General features: G+C 39.3%; 1 protein-coding gene across 3 annotated transcripts in view; it reads left to right on the top strand.

The window, feature by feature from the left end:
* The first annotated feature begins 10,289 nt into the window (after window positions 1–10,289).
* LOC121525882 (SPRY domain-containing SOCS box protein 4-like) overlaps window positions 10,290–20,570 on the top strand; it is a 94,584-nt gene continuing 84,303 nt past the window's right edge. For all 3 annotated transcript variants that reach the window (XM_041812080.1, XM_041812096.1, XM_041812088.1), the window contains exon 1: window positions 10,290–10,682. The gene's annotated coding sequence lies outside the window, so the exon portion shown is untranslated. The remainder of the gene's footprint in view (window positions 10,683–20,570) is intronic.

Genomic DNA, 20,570 nt, shown 5'->3' with positions numbered 1-20,570 from the left:
TGCTAACAGTGGCACAATAGTGAATATGTTTGCCTTTCATTTTAGGGTAGGGCACACCAGTGTGTTGAATTTACAGAACTGTAACTATTTCTTAGTAAATGTGACAAAACAGGAGCAAAACCCAATGAAAGTTCATATAAGCTGCCTGTAATACCATTTTAAACCAGCAGGTGGTAGTGTCAGTCTGCTTTGCTCCCTGTACAGCACACAATAACTCTAGGGAGAACATAACTACAGATGACAACAGATGACAATTTGAAGGTGCCTGACAACAGCAGTCAGCAGTCATACACTGATTGGAAAAAGGGTTAAATAAATAAAACATGCCAGAAGAATGATGGCATAGCTGAAAACCACACTTAATTTTCTTGCCTGAACTACAACATCACTAGTTATGATTCTTTTTAGTGATCTGAATCATTTGAATCAGCTCAAACATAAGTCGGCTTTCTTGGCTCCAAAACAGCTTTTCATCTGGTGTCAAAGTCAAAATAGTTTTGGATTGAGACATTTTACCATTTCATGAAAATCTTAGCTTATTTGAATTTGATAGCTGCACTACATTTCAAAAAAGTAGGGACAAGGTCATGCCTACCATTGTGCAGCACCCCTCTTCTCTTAACAACAGTCTGTAAATGTCTAGGAAGCGAGGAGACCAGTTGCTGAAGTTTTGGGAGAGGAGTGTTGTCCCATTCTTATCTCATGTAGGATTCTTTCTTCATTACAGTCCTGGCTCTCCTTTGTCGGACTTTTTGTTTTGTGATGCAAACTTATCTGGCCTGCAGGTAGGCTAGTTCAGCACCCAGACTCTTCTACTTCGATGCCATGCTGTCATGATGCATGGGTTTGTGGTTCTGCATTTTCTTGCTGAAATACGCAAGGCCTTCCTTGAAAAAGATGTCTGCATAGAAGCATATGCTGCTCTCAAACCTCTATATGCTCTTTAGCATTGATCATGCCTTTCCAGGTGTGTAAGCTGCCCACACCATAGGCACCAATGCAACCCCATACCATCAGAGATGCAGGCTTTTGAGCCCCTCTAGTCCCTCTACTCTTTTGCCTGCAGCACACGGCATCCACAGTTTCCAAAAATAATTTCAAAATTTGATTAATCTGAAAACAGAACAGTTTTCCATTTTGCCTAAGTCATTATTTAATGAGCTTTGGCCCAGAGAAGACAGTGGGGTTTCTGGATTGTGTCCATGAATGGCTTCTTCTTTGAATGATACAGCTTTAACATTTGTGGATGGGAAACAGTGATTTCTGGACAAAATTTAACAGAAAATGAGGGAGAAAAGCTGTTAAAGAGGGGCTGCTAGTGCTAATTTACACCTTTATATTCTTTATGCTAAATGTCTCACTGCACACAACATACAGAGATACCAGGCCTTGGTAAGAGAGCTGCAGAAAAGAGGCAGAAAAGTGAGTGCTATTATCAGATCCTCACTGATGCCATTTAATTAATGCTCAATATGGACATAACCCAACCCAAAACTCTTCGTAAAAGCAAAATGTAAACAGGATCATCAAAGTTATACCGTCAAGCCCAAGTTCTCAGAGTGTCAGAGCTTTTTTCCTGTTGAGTAACAGCAAAAATGGGAGGCAACAAAGGAAAACTTCTCTCAAACAGAAACTGGCTCTTGACGTTCACATTAAAAAGCCAGCTCTTTGAACCATACCGTTCTTGAGTGGCACATCAGTAATCATTACATTAGCTTCTAAGGGAGCAGCGTGAGTCAGAGACAGCAGAGTTTCACTCTGTGTCACACTGAGAGGACGAAGTGTGTTCTCAAAACAGGCTCCACATTCAGTCAGTCACACAGCTGTTCTTGGAATACGAAGAGCCCGGAGCTGTTGGTTGTGTTTCACTTTTTAAATTGAGCATTGGGGACACTCTGTGAAATGACAGCACGAAATATGACGGAGCCTGTTAGTTGCATGACTGGCACCTTGTTTGCCTCTGAACTGGAGTGGAAGGGAAACAGTGACAGAAACAAGAGACAGTTAAATATTGTTTTCCTTTTCCACCATCTCTAATGGGCTTCTGCTGTTGCTCTGTGGTATTTCTGTTGTCTGTCTTTAAAAAGAGTCAGGGCACTATTCTGTATTTGTGTCATGTATGAAGTATATATCAAGTCTGTCATGTTCTTAGCAGAGCCTATTGATTTGACACATGCTTTCTAATGTGCACTTTCAGTCAAGTGATTTTTATCTTTGTTAGGTTCTTCAGAGAGGCAGCATGCAGCTGGTGCACAGGACTGGTAGGCAGCATGCAGCTGGTGAACAGGACTGGTAGGCAGCACGCAGCTGGTGCACAGGACTGGTAGGCAACACACAGCTGGTGCACAGGACTGGTAGGCAGCATGCAGCTGGTGAACAGGACTGGTAGGCAGCATGCAGCTGGTGAACAGGACTGGTAGGCAGCACGCAGCTGGTGCACAGGACTGGTAGGCAGCATGCAGCTGGTGCACAGGACTGGTAGGCAGCATGCAGCTGGAGTGCAGGACTGGAGGTAAATACCAACAATAAAAACCATAAGCATGTAAGCTGTAACCAAAAGAGGCTGTGTAACCAAACCTTTGCCTGTACAGAACTGACTCTTTCTTGGCTCTATTATTGATCTGTTGTCCCACCAATCAGAAAGCCCATTCTTAAAGCAACCATAGCTTGGCTTCTTCCTCTTTGGAAACTTATTTCTGAGTCATGAGAGTATTGTGGTGAAATTGTGAGAAATATTTGTACCTCCAACATAGTTAAAAGTTGTGCTCTGGGCCTCTGCAGGATTGACTCTAGATGTCCATTTTAAACTGAAGGGTTTTTTCATCCCATTTCTAAAGGTTAATCATGGAAATGCCTTCTCTTTGGATGACCACACTGGCAGTACAACCCATCAACAATAAAGAAAAATACTCACATTATGCTACGTGGTGTTCTGGTAGTGTAAAGTAGCTGCAAAATAACTTAATAGCAAACTTTTTAAATATTATACTCCTAGCAACATTACTGTGATATAATATTGACAATCATCTGCTGGTTTGGTACTCAGAATGTTATTATCATAAAATTTTCTGAGTTTATATAATTCTCACAGGTTCAGTCAAAATAACATGCCAAAGAGTGTTAACATTTTAATTCTCTTACAGTGTTATTTAACATTCACAGTGTTATGTTTTCACACATGTACTTTTAATATAATATTTTGTTTTTTCCGTTCACTTTTGGGTGTAAAATAGAGGCACTATAGAGGCCACCTCACATTGAGTGTTGATGGTAAAATTAGGTGTCTTGTGACAGAAGTGGAGCAAAAAGACAGATGCAGAGTGAAAATACATACTGAGATGAAAGTCAGCACTCTACCCTTTATTATAGATCATCTTCTGCCTCAGGCAGAAAGTGACCAATGTAGTGGATAACTTCACTCATGACACAGAAGTGTCTAAACCACAATAAACCACCAGAAACATGAGCAGAGAAGTCTCAACAGTGATCAATGTACAAGAGACAACATCTTAACACATATAAAAAGATGTCTGCCCAAGGGCATGATGGAAACTCCAACCTCCAGATCCTGAAACTTCTCCACCATCCAATTTTCTTCTTCAAAGCATGAATCATATCTATGGGTAATTCACAGAATTAATGTTTATTTAAATATCTTTTTAATAACAACAGGTGCTTCACAAAAACTTTTAGGAAAAGTTGAAGACAAAGTTTAAAATTTGTATTAACATGATGTAAAACACAATTGAAAAACAGAATTGGGTAAATTTTACCTTAATGGCAGTTTTAGTCTTGAAAAACAATCAGTTACAGATAATTAAAAGTTAGTTAAACATTGGGATGTATTGTATGTATTTTCAGTTGTTTCAAATGGAAAGCAGCCTTACAACAATAGATTTTGCCTCAGCTCTTTGTTACAAGTATCATGACTTTTTGTGTTTTGCATCTTTAATTTTTCCCTTTAATCCCAGACAATAGGATCTTTGTTTAATTATTCTTATGTCCCACAACATGACTGAGAAAGTAACCAGAGAAGCCCTTGAAGTCAAGTTTCTGCATGACATCCCTGCCCTTCCACTCATGGAGACTGGATATGTCTACTGCCTGTTTGCCTCATTCGAACCCTGAACCAATTTTGTCTGGAGTTAGTTCCCTCTAGGTCACTGACTGGCTCAGCACATGGACTTTAGACGGAGCCAGAGCAGCCTGTGCAACACATGGCAGTCTGTCTGCTGTAGATACAGCTCAGGGTGAAATACTAGTTCAGATTCGTGAGCAGTCAAGCTGTACACTCAGGCAAACAAGCTTGCTTTTCTTGCTTCAGATATGCTCTGCAGTCAACACTGTCAAAGTTTTTCCTTTTCCCAACTCACTGGCTGCACAGAAATTCAGTTGAAGTCTCCAACTCCAAAGAACAGTGTTCATTTTAAAGTTGGAGTTACATGTACCCCTCCTTTTAACATTAATGATAATAATAAAGCAGCAAAAAATATAAAAGGTCATATAGGTGGGAGTAACAAGTTAGTAATGGGGGAAAAGGTACGCAGCGTACAGGCTCAGTAGTCGACATAACAGACTGATATATCCACACTTACACCAAACACTTCAGACTGCAAGTTCAGACCAACTTAAAGTCAAACCCTGTGCACCAGCTTAACTTAAGCTCTGTTTAAGTCATGACAGGGTGTAACATTTACATCTGGAATGGAGCAGGGGAATGGAAATCACACTGCAGTGGTCATAAAACACAGGCTACCAAGTCACAAATGATGGCAGTGTGGCTTGCTTGCAGATATATCAGTGAAAAGGCATAAAGATCAGAGAGACTGATTCTTCTGTGACTGGACTATGATAACTGTTGCTGAGGCAATGAGCTCAAAGAGAGGTTTTGTCTTAGCTCTGTTAGAATAAACAAATAGCGTTCCCTCAATAAGACGTGTCAAACAGACACCCTGCCCTGCAGGTGTTGATTTCTGAGAGCGTGTGCTCACTCTGTTAAAAACTTTTCTCCCTCAGTATGTCATGATCATGAATTTAAAGAATGAAGTGATAGAATTTGTTCTAAAGAAACTTTGTGGAATAATTCAACTGAAAACACCCCTAAATTCAAGACAGCAGAGCAGAGTATGGGTAAGGGGGATTAAAACACCGTTAATATTCATCAGGCAGCAACATGCCGGTCTATAGAAAGTGTTTATTTAGCTCTACAGTAAAATTGTAACTCCTTGTCTTTTGGGTTGTCTTATCCAAATACTCTGCTGATACTTTCATAGAAGTTAGAATGGGAGGAAAGTGTGTAACGCTAACCTCACGTGGAATGTTCTTGTGAATATGCAAGATAAGAGCAGTTGCAGCTACATCTGTTCTATGTGGGTACACTCCATGTAAATTTGAGCCTCAAAGTCAGTCGTAGCCAGAGGAACAAAATGATATTACACTTTTACTCAAATAACTGTTATGAGTAGTGTGTATATTTGCCCTTTTTTGAGCGCATTTTCAAATCAGTAGTTTAACTTTTTGTTGGATCTGTTTTGGGAGAAGTATTGTGCTTCTTTACATTTCAGGAAGGCATCAATGACAGCATCACAGACTGTCCTTGGTAACACTTAGCATGAGAATGATTCCACATCACATCCCAAAACACCTGTTGCATTTCACTTTATTATAAAGGTGTGACTTTATTTGAACAACCTGGTTGGAGTTTTTTATTCTCAGGTTATTTCCAATAAGGATTGATCATATTTTTCTGTACAACTCATCATTAGCTACTCAGTACTTTAAGTAAACATTAAATGAAATACTTTTTTACTTTAGCTTGAGTAGATTTATAGACCAGCAATTCTCTTCTCTGGTATTAGCTAAGTCAGATGTAGGAGATAAGGCCAACTGTATTTATACCTAGCTGGGGCGCTTGGCTCCTGGTTTGGCACAGTGTTAATTTTGACAGCTATCTTTAATTTTAATCTCAGTATTAGTTTTTAGATCCGATTTCTGTTAGTTTTTGTCATCTTAACCCTTTATAGTTTCAGTCTAGTTTTAGTGGACGGAAACTCACAAACATTTTAGTCTAGTTTTGGTCCATTAAAAGTCCTCATATTTTAGTCTTAACTTTTAGTCGAAACATTTATTCTGTTCATTTATTCATAGTGGAGAAATATCATAGATTTTGAGTACCTGACAAAAACTAAATTACATTTTTGTGTAGTATTAGTCATCTTGACGAAAACTAAACTTACCTTTTGTCAGTTTTAGTCATCAAAGATCTATTTTTTGTTAGTCTTTCTCATGGAAAAAGGGCTGTCAATTAACATTTCTAGTCATAGTTTTAGTCGACAAATTTAACACTGGTTTCCCACTCGCTTGTCCCTGTTTCTGCCTCTGTCCACTTTCCTATCACTGTAATGGAAGTATCAAAAGCACAAACAATGTATTAGAAAGAATGACCCAGAATTACAGTACTTACAGACAGACAATGCAAAAACACCATGTCTCCAGCCTTGGCTATTGCCACCACATTGGGGGGCCTCTGGTGGCGCTGGGAGAAACTGCAGGTCAGTTGTCCGGTCATCTCTTGACAAGCATTCAAGACTTTGTTGAATTAAATGTTGAAATCTGTCTGCATATCGGCACAACAAGAGTTCATTTGCTTGCTTAATGAGCTGACAGCAGCTGGCAGAAGGTTATATTATTTGTGTTCAAGGTCTGCTCAGTAAAATGGCAGCTGGGAAAATGTAAAAACAACCACAACAAAAACAGAAGTCTGTGACACCTAATATTGGGCAATATTTCTTCTTTTTTTAAAGTGGGTGAAACTTGCAATGTTCCCTCAATCCCAACTTATTGCACCAACTTTTCCAAATGTTGCCAGTATATTTGTGCAATTTAGCAGCATTTCTGTCAATTAAAGTTGCCAACATTTTCCATACTCTAAATTAACATTAGTTAGGTGGTGCAGATGGCACTTCTTATCGAGTTTCAGGCCATTCAAACAATTAAAAATGTCATTAAAGATTAGTGTTGTAGTACTCGAGAATGGTCTTGGTCTTGAGACCAGTCTCAAAACCACATTTTAAATGTCTTGGTCTTTTCAGCATTTTTACTCTGCCTTGTCTCAGTCTCAGACTGGCTGGACTCAGGATTTTCCATCCATACCGGCCGAGACCAGCACTTATCTGTTATTCTTCAACTTCATCAATACGATAATGAGGAGAAGCTCTTGCTAAACAACAAATAGCTCCACCTGCAAAAACTCGGACATCAGTCCATCTTATTTCTAGTCAGAAACACCTCTGAACACTTATTATAGGCCTCATTCACTTGACAAATCTGGATAAATATCTCATTTTCAGATATTTAAAATAATTCCGGACTTGTCAGTGGCTTTTAAATAAATACAAGGATTTATTTTTTTTACAAGAAGTTAATTTAACAAATTTGTTAAGATTTGAGATTTTTGCATGTTGTTCTTTGAGCGTTTCAGACATCGTGTTTTTATCTGTCCAATTTGTTAGAAAGAAAACTAAAATTATCTTTAACTGTTCAACCTTGTCATGTTTTTTTAAAATTGATTTTTATGGTCTTGGTCTTGGTCTTGGTCTTGACTCGGTCTTGACTTAGTCTCGACACCCAAATGTCTTGGTCTTGTCTTGGTTGTGGGGCACTCTGGTCTTGGGCAAGTCTTGGTCTTGGATAGTGTGGTCTTGAGTACAACACTACTGAAGATTCCTCTCTCAATTTCTGTAGCTGATCTTGATTAATCATATCATTTCTATCGTGTTTTAAAACTCCACTTTTTTGCATTTGGAAAATATTTTTACTATTTTAAATTTTTCTATTGTCTTTAACAAAGTGTACTAACTTCCTGTTTGGATGCAGAACTGCTTTTATAAATCATGCAAAATAAATCATGCAAACACAAGTGATTTTAAAAAACTGTGCACTAATTATGAACCTGAATTAATTGCAATTGATGCAATTAATTTTGACAGTTCTTATTTTGTCTGTTAGTTTTGCACTTCTGCGCTAATTTAATTTTCATCACTGGAAGCTGCTCTTTGATTTTAAACCCCCCAAGAGATTTGACCAACCATCTACCCATCCCACTGAAGATATCTATACACAAGAAATGCAACTGCCTTTACGGTGCAACAGTGATTTCATCTAACCAGACTCTAAAATTAGGATTATTTGTTAATAGTTCTGATGACTTTAGACAAAAACAGTAATTGAAATCTATCCACACAGAGCCCACTTTAACTTTGGTTTTGTTTGAACCTCACACCCCGCTGCGTTGGGCTGTGAGAAGCACACTGCCTCCGGGGTGAATTCAGGGACATCTCTCTGTGGCACACACATACACTCATACACAAATCACGTACATATGGGAGGGAAAGTGAAGGGAAGTTCAGCCAAGTCGAGACAAAGTACTCTCCTTTATTTTCTAACAAGCTGGAATCCTCATGGAGATTCAGTGACATTGTTTGACTGTCAGTACACCATCCAATTATGACCGGCCTCACAAACAGTTCAGGGGCAGATAGAGGCCCATGCACGGGTTGAAGTGACACATGAGGATCGGATGGGACAGACAGCCAGGGGGAAATGGAAGGAGAAATAGGAGGGTAGATGCAATGGGAAGTGAGGCAGACGACACAATGAAAGGCAGCAAATGAAAACATCTGATGCAAAGTGTCTAGAGAAAACTTGGTGAGAACAGCACAGGCAGCTATCTCTGAAGTATGCACTAAAAAGCAGAGGAACAAACAGACTGCACACTCACAGGCTCAGATATGCACAAATCAGCCTCTTACACAACACTAAATCCATGTTATGCATGCACACAAGCGCACTCATGCACGCACAGCATGCGATCCTGAGTCACGTTCAGTGAGTTTGTGTCTCCAAACATCAACTCTCTGACTTTATGACTAACAGACATCTTAACGTCTGTGCTAACAGCTCGCTGAATAGAAGTATTTAAAGGAATATTTGACGATGAAGTTTAAAATATGCTGCCAGGAGATTATCAGCTTAACAGAGCATGTATACTCTTAAACACACAGTATGTAAATTCTACCACCAAGAGGCTCTAAATGAAAAAATAACAAAAGATGACAAAGACTCAGAGTTCAGCTCAACCCACCTCCATCACTTGTTTCTTTCTGTTTTGAACTGAGAACCATGCTTCATGATACATTTTTACTAGACAGCAAACCACCTTTTTCATTTCATGGATGAATTTCACACAGTAGGGGAGAAAAGCGTTTAAAAGTGGCTTTCCTAGTTAATGATGTGATTTTCCACTGCCCCACAGTCCAATATTGTTATGCTTTACACCAATCCATCCAACACTTGCCATGGACTTGGTGATGCTAGGCTTTCACGCCGCTGCTCGGCCATGGAAAGCCATTCCATGAAGCTTCCGTCTCACAGCTTTTTGTTTACATTAATGCCAATGTGAGTTCAGAACTCTTCAGATATGGAATTAGCAAAGTACTGGTGACTTTCATGCACCATGCGGCTTTGCAGTCGCCTGCCATGCTCTGTGATTTTACATGCTCTTCAGCTTCATGACTGAGTTGCTGTTGTTCCTAAATGCCTCCACTTTCTAAATATCACTAACAGTTGACTGTGGAATATCCAGCAGGGATCCAGTACCACGCCTGTCACTGAGCTCTTCAGAATGACCCATTTTGTATCACAAATGTTTGCAAATCAAGACTACATGGCTAGGTCCTTGTGGAAATGGGTCTTATTGAAACACATTGAATAATTACCAGGTGTGGCCAAATACTTTTGTCCATATAGTGTAGTTTAATCCCTGATGCATGCAGCAAGTAATAATGCCAAGTTTGGTGGCCTTTTGTGCAGTGCATTCACACAACTTTTAATGCTGCCCCTGCATAAGGGATGGGCCACCCCAGTCTGAAAGTCTGGCTCCGCCCCTGTCAACAAGCAGAAGTAATTAACCTAGATAAACTGCAGACATGTTGTTAATAAACCCACAACATAAGTATGTGAGGCATGAAGTGGACTCCACCCTGCGTCAAGTTTGGGAAGCTTTACTAGTCAAGTTTCGTAATAATTAGGACAGGAAGTAGAGCAATTATATCCGCAAATAAAAGCATAATCGTAGCCAGGTAGTAGCCATAGGTAGAGGTACAGGCCAAAACGTTATTGAAAAAATAACATGAGACAAAGCTATAAGACGTCGCCAAAATACGTCAAACCCTCACAGAGGATACACACCACATACTCTAACAGCAGTGGTTTCACAAAATAATGTCTTGGTGATGGGAAAACGTGCTCATAGTCAATGTAACTTGACACCAGTCACCTTTTCTTGATCCCGAGGCTGCAGCCAATCAGCGGCAGTCAGGGACACATGAACGGTGTTAATGTCCACGGAACAAGCTGCAGGCAGGAGGAACAAAGAAAGCCGCCCGTTGCGTGCAAAACATCCTTTCTCTTCGTTTACACGGACAAATGTCGACTCAGTAGATGCTGGTTTTGCCTCCCTTTTGAACACTTTCCTTCAATTACTGAATGTCACTCGGTGTCTCAAGCTATTCTCGGCGCGTTTGCTGAGGAAAGAGGGAACTTGGCGTCGTGTCGGGTCGCCTTTGGAGAGACCTCTTTTTTTTTTTTTGCCTTGGATACGCTGTTTGGGAAGGAAACGCACGGTAAGTTTGTTTTCTGTTCCGTAGCGACCACTGAAAAATGGTGGCGAAAACATCTGGGCAAGTACTGTGAATGTGTTGCATTGTGGCTTTTCTTTGACGGAGGCTGTCTCAAACTTTCTTGTGGTGTTTTCTGAGGTAACAATATCACCGAGAAATTCGGTTTGCAGCCAGGAGAGCAGAGCGTTCACCGAGTCTTTAAAAATGTGCGAGCTTTGTTGCTCATTGACAAAAAAAACAGGTCGGAGAAGTTACATGAACGCCTTATTTAGTCTATTTGCTATCATTACATAACCTCGGCATATATTTAATACCAGAAATAGGTCGTTTATAGTATTTATTGGATCATATTCAGTTGTCACGCATAATCAGCCCGCACCAGTAGGATTCTCCACAACTATGACTCTATATTGACCTGATTGGCTTGTAAAAGAGTAGTCACACATTTAATCTACCAAAACATGGCTTATTCAGTGTAAAGTTGCGTTTTAGTTGCACTTAGACATTACAGAACACAATTTAATAGGCTTTGACTTCCTCCTGTCTTACTTACAAGAGTTCTGTTCACGCCTGCTGTCGCAAACCAGTTTGCCTCCTTAATGAAACACGTCCTTTAATGACTCATTCATGACCAGAACAAATGACAGTTTTCCAAGGACTTTATTTTTTATGTAAGGGGAAACACGAGTTCCCTCGTCAGCGTTGTAATTGCCTGATACTTGTAAGAATTTCCAACCAAACAGGAGCAGAAAGTTTAATCCTTTCTCTTTGTTTTCGCTATTCAAACGCCAGCATGACTGCAAGTGAGCAAACAAAGCACTCCGATGCGTTAGAAGTAGGGATGGGCAATGGTTTTCGAATATTTTAACATGAAAACAGACATTTTATGAAATTCTGTCATGGCAGCCATCATGGCAAGTCGAGCCCAATTGCAACTATTCAAAAATAAGGGGTTTTCTGCCTTTGAAAACCTGAAGTAGCTCACCTAAAATAGCCCTATATAAAATGATTGCAGGCACTTTCTAATTAATTGAGCCAGATCGTTAGCGAAATCTGCATATTAAGTAGTATAAAGTGTCTATTTGACTTTGTTCAGTGCCCGTTTGATTAGCAGTTTGCCTGCTATTCAAAGGCTAAATGTTTTGCCTGTAACCACACCATCTGCTTTGCCCTCCTGGGTATTGGCAGGCTACTTGCTGTCCAGATCAAGTGTTATGAGCGATCTGTGTGGGAGGATCTCAACAGATGGCGAGATGAAGAACATGGAGGGCTGATGTGGTGGACGCTAGGCTCACTGTGGTGGTTTTTGCGGTTGGTGCAATAACCATTTTTTTTTTTAACTGTCATCAAATTTTCACCCCCATAATTGGTGTGACAAATGGTTTTGAATCATAATTGGCCTCCATACACAGTCAAAAGCCAGGCCATGGAGCAGCTTTTGACCCCTGCACTCTATTTTCCTCCATGTGAGAATTGACCCCGTGACATCAGTTGACCTCTGGGGCGCAGCGCTGGTTGGTGGCAAAACATGCGGGTCCTGAGTGTTCAAAGGTCAATATTGCAGTTCCTGATCATGTTTAATGTATTCAGAGGGTTGCTTACTCTTTGTCATTTCCAAGCAAAAGGCTGGACCAGGGTTTTAACCTGGGTCTCTTATATGCCCTGAGGCAGGAGTTTCAGTTTCCAAACTACTTTTAAGGATTTTCTTAACCCCCTGAGCATTTTTTTTTTTTTTTTTGAATGACGTTTTTAGTTTCTACCAGTTATTTTGCATTGGGGGACCTGGGTTTAAGTTTAAAACCTCAACCTTTCCTTTGAACAGGAAGTAGTTTTCTTGCCAAAGATTATGTCTTTTAATCTCCTGAAGGTCCTGTTTCTGCAGAAAATCCAGCACTGGAAAGGTTTTAAAGCTTTAGTTACACAAGTTCTGAATTTTTTGGAAATCTTCCTTTCCAAAATCTTCATAAATTCACTTAAATTTCTGTGAAATTCTTATAATTTTTTTAAAGTATCCCATTAAAAAAAAAACAAATTTCTTGAAATATTCTCTAAATGTTTCAGTGAAACATGCTCCAATAAAAAAAGGGCAAATTCCTGAAAACTGTGAAGCAATTATCCTTGAAATTTTCCAACAAATCCCCCAAATTTACAAATACATATGTGAAGATTTCATGAAAATTATGAACATTTAAAAAACACAACCCCTGCCCCCCAAAAAAATCCCAATAAAATGTATACATTTCTAAATAAATACCTAAAATTCAACGCAAATTTCCTCCTAAAAATCAAATCAAATTCCCCCAAATAACCAATACATTTCCACAATTAGCATGAAAACTCCTGAAAATTTCCAACCAAATTCCTCAAGAAACCAAACAAAATCCCTGAAATTACAGTAAAAAAGCCCCCCACACACACAAAAACAAATTCACATGAATTTTCCCTAAACTTTTAAAATTGCTGAAAATTTCCCCAGCAAATTCTCCGAAATATTTGAAAAATTCTGTAATATTGCTTAAAAATTCCAGAAAATTTCACGACAAACTCTCCCATCATTTCAAGTGAATTACTCAAACTTTAATGGAAATGTTGGACTTTATAAAAAATGACTGATTTAAGCATAAATAAAGGACCATGCTTTAATTATACATTTAATTAATTTTTTGCATATTAAATCGGATAACGTACACAGTCTGAAATCATTTGTTCTTTGGAAGGCATCTGGTAACCCTTTTTCAGTGTCTTGCGACCCCCCAAGGGGGTCTTGACCCTCATGTTGAGAACCACTGCTCTTGTGTGAGATAAATAACTGCAAAAGGAAATAAAACAAAAAATAAATAAATAATAATAAATAAATCTTTTCTTCCCAGCAATAACTGCAGTATAATCAGCTGCTGCTCAATGTTTATCAGCATAATAGGATTGGATTCAGTTGCCATGGTTTCATGCACACAAACAAGAAGGAAATGTACAGACGCGACAAGGAACTGGCATAGAAATTGTCTTGCCCAGCAGCATTTAAGTGGTGTATTGGAGAGCTGAGTGGATGCATAACAGCATAGATATGTCTCATTTCCTCATTTATTGAAACAGATTGGTTTTTGAATCTCTTATCAGGTTTAGTTAAGAATTTAAAGCATTTGCAGATATGCTACATTGTGATTAAGTTTTGCAGCTCACACATATTTATTGTTGTATGGCTGCAAAAACAGAAGAAAAAACTCTTGTATTCCAGCTGAGTGACAAAGTAGAGGTCATACTCATCAAAGATGTTTGTTTTCCTTTTGCTTTGTTTCCCTGAGGAAAACGATTTCTTCTAAAACCATCTGATTTCTGCTTTGAAGAATATGAGAAAAATGTGCCAAAAGTCGACTGAAGTTGTCATTTCCCTTTTCTATTTAAGTTTTGTTGAAATAACTTTTGACACATCACTGAAGACAAGCAAAACTTTTAGCCCAGGTAGAAAAATAACACACTTTGCAGAAGAGATTGACATTCAACATCTCCAACTAAAAGTTTGCTGCAGGAGCCTGACAGTGAACCATGTAGTGTTGGTGGTACAGGGTAACTAATATCTCACATCGCTGTCAGGTTATTTGGTAAATTTATGTTGACACGAGGTGGGAAATGACTGCTGTGCAGCTCCCTGGCCCCTCTAGTGTCAAGTAACAAATCAGCCCTAATGACAGCTGAGGGTGACACCCAGGTAACAGCAGCTTATTGTCCCCTTCACTCTCCTGCTGCTGACACAATCCGCGCCCTGACATTGATAATGAAAATGAGCTTTAAGTGTGCTCCTTGCAGGTTGCACCCTCCTTTCCAATTGTTGCCAATGTATTTGTGCAATTAAGACAGGGCTTCCTCTGTTGGTTAAAATTTGTCTGTAGAACAAGAAGTTTATGTACTATTTGATGCAACTGGTCATTAGAATAATTGAGATTTTATTATGAAATGCATTAGGGTACATAATTAGTGCGTTAATTGTTTAATCATGTTAATCACACGCTTTACAGTCCCTTTGGCAAAGTTTGGTTAAGGAACATCTCCCTGCAGCCGCCACGATGTGAAATAAGTTCTTGTTTTAATCTTCAGTCCACCAAAGGTTCCTTATATTCTGTCAAAAGCTGGTCTGTCTCTGAACAAGATGTCAGTTATCCCAAATTTGAGAAAATACTAGGCCTGTCAATCGATGAAAATGTTTAAGTGCAATTAATCTTACAACTTCGTTAGTTAACTCGCAATTAATCGCAAATGAATTGCACCATTTTTATCTGTTCTAAATGTGCCAAACAGGAATATTTCTTCAAGATTTAAATACCCTTAACAACAAGAGTGGAGAAAAATGATTTCTTTATGCAAATGTTTGTTCATGGCAACAGCCCAAAACAATGATGGAGACCGTACATAGTGGAAAGAAATAAATAAATTATACCGGCCTGAAGTGCGTCGGCCCACCCGGAGCGTCTCCGTTGTAAACAATCCAGCATGGCTAGTTGGGCGGCTCTCTACATTACCAGTGTGCTTGGCCAGGAAGTAGTACAGGCTATTTAAGACTCTACGAACTCTGGGTGACTCGGTTCACGTCGACAGTAAGAGCATAAAACTTCAGTCGCATTTGGCATGAGCTGAAAGCTGAACCTGCCATTCTAAAGTCTCTGTCCTTATCCATTTCTGCTCGCTTTCACTGCATCGGCGCAGCTTCCTGATCTCCCAAACTACGGTATAGGTCGAGGGTCACACGGAATGTGTGTGCATTAGTCTTGCAACAAAAAAAAAATAGTGGCATTAAAAGTATTTGACAGCCTAAGAAAATACAAAATTCAGAATGAAACAAATGCAGTTTTGAATGCAAAATAGTTAAATTTCAATATGCAACAAAAACAAAGATAAATCGAGATACTACAGAAGTTGTGAAGTTAGTCACTATTTGATTTTTTTTACTGTTTGACAGTGTTTTAAAGAAAAACTTTACAAACTTTTTTCTTCCCTAATAGAGCAATTTATTGTGCAGTAAATTAAGAGTATCGAAAATGTTGACAATCTCAACAATTCTTTTGGCAAGCAAAGGGGGAACCTTCCCAGTTCTACCCACTTAACAAATATATCACCGACATATTTATACAATTAAAAGACTGTCAGTTTGTCTGCAATTTATAATAACACTATTTTTTTTAAAGAAAATCAATATTATAAATGAGCTAATTAACTCTTATTTTGCCAACATGGACACAGATTTCAACACCAGGTTTGGGACTTCCTATGAAGTCTAGATTGCTTTTGACAGTATAACTGCCCTGCAGCATTTAAAGCCAGTGTTATGAGTGCATGTTTCTCCCAGCGTAGCCAGAGCTTTTCCCCCAAAGCCGATAGTCAAAGTTACCACATTTGGTTTAATTTGATGCACAGTGCTAATGTGCTTTTAACTTCTGCTTACTCCTTGAGGGAACAGATTTTTTTTTTTTGCAGCAGTGATGGGCTAAAATAATATTGCATCACAGAGCCCATTGTACTCAAAAGTATTAATAATGTGAAACATTACTGATTTTCACATTCTGAAAAATGAATAACCAAGTCCTGACTGGGCCAGGACTTGGTCTCCATCCTGAGTCAATGCTACAATATCAATTAGCAGATGCTTTTTTTCCCAAAGTGATGTGATAGTTCCTTGATGAAGCATCACAAATGCATAGATGATTGCTCAGTCTCACAGCACCCAATTCCTGATTTTACCTCCACTTTGCCGTTCAATTTGTTTTCAGTAGTTACTTTTGCAAGTGAAGTGTGCTCTGTGCTCTCATTGGTCAACTTCAAACGAGGAAAGCCGAACAGAAGATCAAACGTGGTAGTCTTTCTGTCAGGAGGTTGTGTGGTGTCTCAGATGTGGCCTTGGTTGCTGTTCACTATGACACACTTCACAGAAAAATCTGATCAATTTTCAGAGCTGACAGGTCCAAAGACTCCATGACTGGTGGGAGAGGCTGTAGGAGTGTTAAAATCTGTAGTCTGACTGGCTTTAGACTCAGTTTTTAACTATTTAATGAACTACATAAAGTAATGTCTCCATTGAGGGATTCCACTAAATTCAAAGCCTGGGTGATAACTGTCCAGCTGTACAGCCCCCCACACTCATCCTCCTCCTCGTACACACGTGCAGCAGAGTAGTGGGGCTGTTTCTGCAGAGTGGCACCGTAGCCAGCATGTCTGATGCTGACTCAGTAGAATGTTAATGTTGTGAAATCCCATTAAGAGCAATCCGGTGCTGAGCAGGGCCACGCCTGGGCTTTACGGGACAGTAGGCCCTTTTTAAAAGGCCAGCAGTGCCCTTGTGTTTGCACCATGTGTAATAGAATCTAATCACTTGAGTGGCTCACACTGAATTAAGTTGCTCTGTTTAATCGCTGCCACTCATGTTAAGTTGCTCTTGAAGGCTATTTAAATGATTTTGGATGAATGTTGGGAATTATTGTGGAGAGTCTCTGTTGCTCTTAACTTGCAGTGATTGGTTACTTTTTAAACTATTATGAGGAAAGAAACAGAACAAACAAAACCAATTAAATGTGTTCATTAGCTTCCAGTAATGAGTTTCATTGAACAACTGCAGGAAATTCAGGCAAACTGACAACATGTCACATCAAGCTCAGCCTTTTGTATTTCTGTTTTTTAAACGTCTGGAATTAATGTGGAGCTTAAACTGTAGACCTTGTCAGCAGTTTGTCTCTGATTGTAGCACAGTTCTGTTTTTTTGAGATTAAACAGACATTTTCAAACAAGAGGGAGGAGTTTCTTTGTTTCCTTTTCAAAGCAAACCACCAGTTTTCTTTCTTTAGAAATGATTTTCAGGTTTACAGAATATATATGCACGTCGGCCCATCATCTTGCATGCACTGTTAAGTAGAGCCACAGTTATGTCTCTACTGCTGTCTTTGTCTAAGTATGCATGCACACCAGGATTGCATGATTTATTGTCTCTTTCAGCACACTTTAAGCCATGTTAGCGTCTCCTTGCAGCCACAGTGATATTACCGCCTGAATCCTAAGCTATTTTTTACCATTGTGTCTCGGCTGGACTTTTTTGTCTTGAAAAGCTCCTAAAACATCAACCTTGTGGTGCACAGTCAAGCTTAAGCATCCTTTTCTTCAGATAACCTGGGCTTTAAGAGTATATGTGCTGCAGTAATGTCACTTGAATTGAAGTAAAGAGACTATAAAGACAAAAGAAAAAAAAACTAAATGGAACATAAACCCCAAAGATTTTCATGTATTACACACTGTAAACAATGACGGCTAAGACTTTTATTTTTGCACAAACTTGTTCTCCCAACTCTTGGGGCCCAAAAAGTGTGCAAAATAATCATTCTTTGCCAAAGTAAAAAAAAAATATAGCACATTTATATAAAAGAGAGTCCTTGCACCTTTTGGATTTAGCTTGTTTTAAGTCATCATTCAAAATAAATTCCTGTCTGCAGAGACACAGAGGGACACATCACAGCCTCTCTGTCTCTTTCTCTCCATTATGAGTCATTCAGGCTCTCTCCTTGAGTTCCCAAGTGTTGGCACATGCCCTGTTTGAAAGCATGATGTGATGACAGAATGGCCCGCCATTGGTGCCATAGCCTGTCAAAATGCATTATGGGAAATTGTTATGGTGGCTAAGACTAAAGGTAGTGGCAGGCACAATTGAAAAATGGATTATAAATGGATAAAAAGAAGTTTGATATTGGAGTTACTGGTGAGTATGTGTATTCCTTGAAACCCCAGAAAGTCACCAAAGTTTCAGGCTTGCTAGAAAACATTGTGTAAGAGCTATGGAGGTAGGGATAGTGTCTTTGGAACAGCACAATGGAGGGCTTTCTTAGGGGGAAAAATATGTGACGAGGAGTTATGCTTCAGAAGTTATCTAACTTTGAATAACATGTGTCTCTTCTTGCTGTATATGCTCAGTTGGTTTTAATTAAGTTTACCACGTTGTTATCTCACTATTATGGCACACCGGGCTTGGTGGTTGGCACCTGAATTACTAATCTTATTGGGAATATATACCAACTCAGGCCCATGACTCAAGTCAAAGGCTGTTTAAACTGCAACACAGCCACTCGCCATCACTGCCACTGTAGCTTCAGTTATTGGTGACTGCCATGCTGTTAAACCTGAATGTAAACAACAGTTCACTGATAGGATCTCAGGAACAGCACAGTTTAGCACAATTTTGATATAGAAAATTAGGATAAACTTGTTGTAGTCATAAATTAACAGAAGCATTGTATGCTGTTGATATTCAAAGGCAGACAACAACATGACTCCTGTATATGCTTAGCATTTAATGCAGATTCATTTCCAGGTCAAAGCCTAGCAGACCTCGCCCAATTGAAATGTATACATGCAGGACTAAATTGAGCTCTGACTCCATTATCTGGGCATCTTAGTCAGACTTTGAGAAGTTCAGTTGAGTATCAGCTTGACTAACATGTTTTCATGCTAGTTAAAGTCACAGTTTTATAATAATTTGACTTTTCTGACTGCATGTAAATATAGGGAGTGATCTAAGCTGGAGGCTGTTTTTCAGAAATCTCTACAGGCAGTCAACAAATGTCCTTAGCCTTAGAGTGAAGGTGAGACAGTGTAAGAGAGCGAGAGAGAGAGGAGGGAATGAGGGCTGATTCCATAAGAGAAACCAGTGCTGTTTATCTTTCAAATCAGAGGAGGATGTGGTGTAAAGCACTCCTCCTGGAAGAAGCATCCACCCACACGTTTCTATACTGGTACTTCGAAAGCTCTGCATTGTATGCTGCAATGAGCTTCTTACTCCTGTGAATGAAAACTGTTTACCATGGAGTCACTAATCTGCTCAGCATAGATTAGATGACACCAGAGTGAGTGACTTAAGTAGCTTTGTGTAAAAGTAGTAGAGAAAAAACAGTGAATGACTCACAGGGAAACCTTATGACTACCTTAAGGAAGAAATGTGAGAGTTAAATGGAGACAAAAAGCAAACAGTGTAGTGATTTATAGCAGGGCAGGAGGAAGATTTCCAGTGTAGAAAAGCTCTTTGTGGCTGTAGTGATTGCCTTAGTAAAGTGCCACTCTATTTGACAATTTTAATTAAGACTAAGAAAGCCTTGTGTAACTGAATCTATTTTCTCAGTGTCTTAAGAGCAGATTAGATGCACAGTAATGAGAATTCAAGTAATGTCAGACCTTAAGATTCAGTTTCCAGTATGGCTTCATGTTAGGGGTGAATGTGTGAAGGCACTTTTTTTGAGCCGACCAAATAATAAAGCAGTGTAGCTGGGTGTAAACTTTGGAGCCCCAACATGAACAGAGCCTACAGTGAGTTTACATGGAGTTTAAACTAAAAAAGATCCAACCTTGTCCTTCTGCAATTCACTGTATGACAGGGCGTTATGGACTGAGAATAATCTCCATATTTTCTGTGCTGAATGGTGATATTCTTATAAAAATTGCACCATTTGGTTGTGTTATGGCTAGTCATTAACATGACAGAAATGAAGTTTAGAAACAGGCTCTGCATTGCAAACCTTTTTAACACAACCTGTTTTGCTGATATCTAAACTGACAACATGGAGTTCCCACTAAAACCAGATTTAAGCCAAAAAAAAGAAAAACCACCAGTGTCACAGCGGTGTGCCATGTCATGCAGTGTGCCTCAAGTGCTGCCCCTAGCACAAACTGGCAACAGTACATCAACCTGGAATTTTACTCTTTCCCATTGCTGTCTGCTGGTAACCTTACATGCCAGATGGATTGTTTCACATATCCATTATATGCCTCACGTTCATCTGGACCAGAGCACATATGCTGTGTTTGGGGAGAGCAGAACCTTTGACAAAAATGTCAGAGGGTGATTAGACAGATGTTCTGTCTCATGGGCCA

The sequence above is a fragment of the Cheilinus undulatus genome, linkage group 2, assembly GCF_018320785.1.
Source record: "Cheilinus undulatus linkage group 2, ASM1832078v1, whole genome shotgun sequence".
Taxonomy (NCBI): Eukaryota; Metazoa; Chordata; class Actinopteri; order Labriformes; family Labridae; genus Cheilinus; species Cheilinus undulatus.
Note: the sequence above shows the minus strand (reverse complement) of the source record. Positions and strands in the feature narration are given on the sequence as shown.